The 5,463-nt window shown below is 40.8% G+C and overlaps 1 long non-coding RNA gene across 3 annotated transcripts in view; it reads right to left on the bottom strand.

Moving 5' to 3' along the window:
* The window catches only part of LOC130549540 (uncharacterized), an 11,591-nt gene extending 6,891 nt beyond the window's left edge, over positions 1 to 4,700 (bottom strand). For all 3 annotated transcript variants that reach the window (XR_008962215.1, XR_008962217.1, XR_008962216.1), the window contains exons 1-2: positions 4,565 to 4,700; positions 4,272 to 4,455 (exon numbers count right to left, since the gene is read on the bottom strand). This is a non-coding gene — a long non-coding RNA (uncharacterized LOC130549540). The remainder of the gene's footprint in view (positions 1 to 4,271; positions 4,456 to 4,564) is intronic.
* Positions 4,701 to 5,463: the final 763 nt, after the last annotated feature.

The following is a 5,463-nucleotide window of genomic DNA, read 5'->3' as shown; positions in this document are numbered from 1 at the left end:
CAAGGCCGTTCAGAGACAGCAGGCGGTCTGCTTTCTCCAGCTCCGACAGTTCAAAGAGCTTCAACAGGAATGTTTTGAGTGCGTCGTATTTGCTGTCAACCGGAGGAGCCTCTAACAGCGCCATAGCCCTGGCTGTCATCGAGGCATCTAAGGCTGCTACCACGTGGAAATATTTTGTCATGTCCTGTGTTATTCCTCTCAGCTGGAACTGGGCCTCGATGTGTTGAAACCACGGCCGTGGGTTGTGCTGCCAGAAGTCCGGTAATTTGACGGTGGTGGCGCAGGTAGCACCGACATTAGCCGCGCCGCTAGCAGCAGCATTTTCATTACCATCGTGGACATAATTCAGTCGTATCCAACTCGCGTCAGGGTCACCACTTGTGGAGTGCAATAAACGAGGAGACAAGAAACGAAGATGTGTCAGGTCCGCTTACTCTCCACATTAATATATCTCACACTGAACAGTGAGTGAAGTCAAAAAAACAGCACACACATCACAAATTGGAACTACACTCCTCAACTAACTCCTCCCTCCCTTAAAGGTACAGTACCTTGGTGAATGTCTCCTCTCGTATTACTTGTGGTTCGCCACAGTTTTCTTGTTTGAATAGTAGCTGATTAACAAATGGAAGACAATAAAAAAATGTGATGTTCACTATAAAATATGCTGTGATAAATTAAAACACTTCTTTTTGCCTAAGTCCACAAATAATGTGTTATTGATTGTGATGTACATGTGATTAAAACGTTGTATAGACTTTCAGGTCAGACTGGACCGATTTTCAACTTTTTTAGAAACTATGTCAGTTTAAGGAACGTAAACCTTACGACATTTTACGTTACACGATGTTACACAATGGGTGTGTGGTTATGTCAAACGCAGGCTTATATAAACGCTTAAATTAAGCAGCAACATATCTAATACACGTCCAGAAGAGGAAAAGTTGGACGTCTACGGACGAGTAGAAAAGACATGGAAATGACGGCCAAGTTACGTCAAAGACGTCCGTTCAACTTTCATTTTCGAACTATTTTTCAACCGTGACGGGATGTGTCGGACTGACGTCTTTTCAACGGTCATTAAACGTCCAAATGTTTGTTGGGTAACTTTCAATAAAAGCATGACGCTCGCTCTTCTCAACTGCTCGCGCTCTATGGGCAGTGGACGCGAGACGAGATTTCCATAGAAACGTTGTTTGCCGTTGATTAGTGTCGTGACGCTTGCGCATAGCACTGCATGCGTGCATTGCCCAGGACAACCTGAAATATTCATATGTGTATAATGATGTTTTTTTTAACGATCAAATGTTGGTAAAAGGTAAGCTACCTGGCGAGCCACATGATTTTTAAAAAAAGAGCAACTTGTCGCTCGAGAGCCATATTCCCAACCACTGTTCTATGTGATTGAATGTGATATAATAATTTCTGGTTCCACAAAGAACCATTCAGTCAGAGGTTCTTTAAGAACCATCTCTTTCTTACCTTTTGATAATCTGAAGAACCTTTTTTTCGCCACAAATAATCTTTTGTAAAACAGAAAGGTTCTTCAGATGTTAATGGTTCCTAGTTACAAAACCGTTTAGACAAAAAAAAGTTATTCTATGGCATCGTAAAGCATCTTGATTTTTCAGAGTGTAATAAGAAATTAAAAATGGTATTGGAAATTGCTCATGGTTTTATAGATACATGACAAATCAACTGAAAAACAGTGTTCTCTTCAGGTAAATGTGTTCTGCAGTTTTAGAAAATCTTATAAAATGTATTAGAAGAATTGCAGAAATAATGTTGATTTATAGACACTGTGTAACAATTTGGACTGGAATGCACCCCTGGTTTAACTCCAGCCCTAATCAAACACACCCTAACCAGCTAATCAAGCTCTTCAGGATCACCTGAAAATTACAAGTCAGGTATTCTGAAGCAGTTTGACAACAAAAATTAATAATAAACTTATTAAATAAAATTAATAATTAAACTCACCGCGAGTTTAGTGACGCTACACTGCATTAATTAAATAAATAAGTGAAGCTTCACTGAATTAATAAATGTAAGTATACAGTAAACATTACAAATGAAATGATGAATAAATACATACTTAAATGCAAAGAATGGCTGTATTTTGATTATTGTGACTGTTAACAATCACAGTGTCGTCTAGGGAACAGAAGCCACTTCCGTTTCACGTTAGTCTCAGTGCGTGCATCTTGTTTTGCTGCGCACTAAAATGGACATACTTTTCCATAACAAAAACAGTACATACTTTAAGGGCATAGTGTAAGTAGGCGAATTGGGACGCAGCATATGTTCCCTTACCGGAAATCAAGCCACAATTTTTGAAGCCGTCTAACCAAAATCGTACGATCGAACTTAAACTAAATGAAGCACAGTAGAATGCTTATTTTATGTATTGCAGTGAACACAATGTGCTTAACATTTAAATGTAATATTAATATTAAATTTATGCACTGATATGTAACAACATAAATGAAGTGTTTTTCATGATGTACTTTAAAAAATATTTAAAAACTAAGGTCAGAGATGTCGCTTCTTGTTACGACTGACACTGGAGACAGATGCGGGAGATAGATTTCTTTTTAATAAGTTCAATTGAGGATCACAGAGTCAAGAGTCAGACATAAACGACAATGATACAAGCAGTCTCACACACAGCACATAACCTGATAGTCTTAATATGGAGGCTCGAGCGCTCGGCCGCGAAAACAAGGTATAGCGATCTCAAGGATTTCAGACTCGCAAGGTGAGAGGTGAGAGGATGATCTCAGTTCGTATACAACAATAATCCCCAAGAGTGAAAATCCACTTGGAAAAATATTGTCCTGTCTCCCAAGCGTCCATGATAGAGAGATACAGAGGACGGTGTGAATAATCCCCGAGTGTAAGCGTCCGTCGGGGCAAATGGTTGTCTAGTCTCTCAAAATGCCAGAGAGGGAGAGATTCAGAAGACGGTGTGAGTAATCCACAAGAGTAAGAGTCCGATGGGCAAAAGATCGTCCTGCCTCTCGAATGCCCGTGAGGGAGAGTTTCTGAAGGCGGCGTGAGAAATACCACCAGAGCGAGAGAGTGAAATAACTCCCCGATCAACCACTAGCACAATCTAACAAGATGGAAGAGAATCCGCGGACACGGGTGAAAGGCAGATGAAGGTCAGCGGATTCCCCAGTAGCTCGTCGCTGGAAGTGGAAGCAGAGATCTGGCGAGACTCCCCACTCGAAATGAGCCACGGAGGTGAGATCGTCCGGGCAGCTGTGGGGACATAGAAGCACCGTGCAGGATACTAACAGCGCTGGAGCCTGGACAAGGTAAATGTGCAAACTGGATAGTCAGTAATCCCCAAAGACAGTCTAGACAAGAGGTTTCCAGGACAAGAGTATAAATCCAAGATACGAGTATAAATCCAAGACTAGAGTTATAATCTCAAGACAAGAGGATGCTAGACAATCTAACGATCTGACGAAATATGGCAGAACAGAGGAGGTTTAAGTAGGGAGATAATTAGCAGTAGAGTGAGAGCAGGTGAGCTGTGATGAGGAGAAGGAGAAACCGGTGCGAGAGGAGAAAGTGGGGAAACAAGGGGACGGGGCATACACAGACCGAGCGCATGGTGAGTGGTAACTCTACCATGTGCTCGACACAGACCATACATAAAAGAATAAACAAAACAGGCAGGGAATCAGACCCGGGGCCTGACAGCTTCTGTCTGTTGTTTATAAGAAACAGTTGTCACATCACAGAAAAATAAGTTATCAGTGTCGCAATGTGTAGTGAGCTAGGGTGCTTACCGCGCCCGACTTCATGTACACGATTTGGCTCTCACTAAATCCTTGGTGTTTCGAGTCTGACCCGTGGGTCTGGCTTGTTGGATCTGACTAAATTCTTTGTGTTTCAAATCTTACGAAACCTTTACCATAATTCACACCCTCCTACACTGCATTCATCAAGGTGCTGCGTGTGGTAATTGATGAGGCGTGTCATCAATTCCCAAGGAACAATTAACATGTTTGGTTCAAAACATTGTATGTTTAAACAAATCTCATTGGCGGAATAAATGGCATAAGCACAACATGTTTGGTTTGTTAGGAGCAATGTAAGAAAATGACCTGCAAAAATGATTTTCATGCGTGAATGAAATTGTAGGGAGTAAATGTACAATTTTTCTTTAAAAATGTTTTCAGTTAAAATGGTACTAGAGTAAAGTACAGATGAAAAATAATACAGAAAATCAAGTGTAATTACTCAAGTACTTTACACACCTGTGTATGACGGGTGTGTGTGCTCAATGGAGAGAAGGACGTGACTTCCTTCCTGGTATTGTCTACATGGGATCCAGGAGGTGGAGAAAGGCATTAAAGCCTTCATTTTCCACCACAGACAGTGGCTATGCATCCATAATAATAAGGTTCAGCAAGGCCTCATCCAGCTGTTGCTTCCCGGAAACTGATTAAAAAAATAGGTTACATAACATATTTTATTGTACTTTAATACAACTGCTACAATATGTACATGTGTGCAAACATTAAGAGTTTGTTTTGACTGATTACAATACCAGAAGGTTCAGGAGGGTGGGTTTCAACAGAGGTGCTCAGCAGCAGAGTAACTGCATCCCCATGCTTAGCACGAAGTTGCCACATCATAGATGAGGTGTTATTTCCAAACACCAAGTGTCGTGAGCATATGAGGCACTGAACCTAAATAAAAAATAGCCTTAAGCCCGTATAATAAAAACATATACAGGTGCTGGTCATATAATTAGAATATCATCAAAAAGTTGATTTATTTCACTAATTCCATTCAAAAAGTGAAACTTGTATATTATATTCATTCATTACACACAGACTGATATATTTCTTTTAATTTGATGATTATAACTGACAACTAATGAAAATCCCAAATTCAGTATCTCAGAAAATTAGAATATTACTTAAGACCAATACAAAGAAAGGATTTTTAGAAATCTTGGCCAACTGAAAAATATTAACATGAAAAGTATGAGCATGTACAGCACTCAATACTTAGTTGGGGCTCCTTTTGCCTGAATTACTGCAGCAATGCGGCGTGGCATGGAGTGGATCAGTCTGTGGCACTGCTCAGGTGTTATGAGAGCCCAGGTTGCTCTGATAGTGGCCTTCAGCTCTTCTGCATTGTTGGGTCTGGCATATCGCATCTTCCTCTTCACAATACCCCATAGATTTTCTATGGGGTTAAGGTCAGGCGAGTTTGCTGGCCAATTAAGAACAGGGATACCATGGTCCTTAAACCAGGTACTGGTAGCTTTGGCACTGTGTGCAGGTGCCAAGTCCTGTTGGAAAATGAAATCTGCATCTCCATAAAGTTGGTCATCAGCAGGAAGCATCAGAAGCGTCTCGCCTGGGCTAAAGACAAAAAGGACTGGACTGCTGCTGAGTGGTCCAAAGTTATGTTCTCTGATGAAAGTAAATTTTGCAT

The sequence above is a fragment of the Triplophysa rosa genome, unplaced genomic scaffold, assembly GCF_024868665.1.
Source record: "Triplophysa rosa unplaced genomic scaffold, Trosa_1v2 scaffold129_ERROPOS575971, whole genome shotgun sequence".
NCBI lineage: Eukaryota > Metazoa > Chordata > Actinopteri > Cypriniformes > Nemacheilidae > Triplophysa > Triplophysa rosa.
Note: the sequence above shows the minus strand (reverse complement) of the source record. Positions and strands in the feature narration are given on the sequence as shown.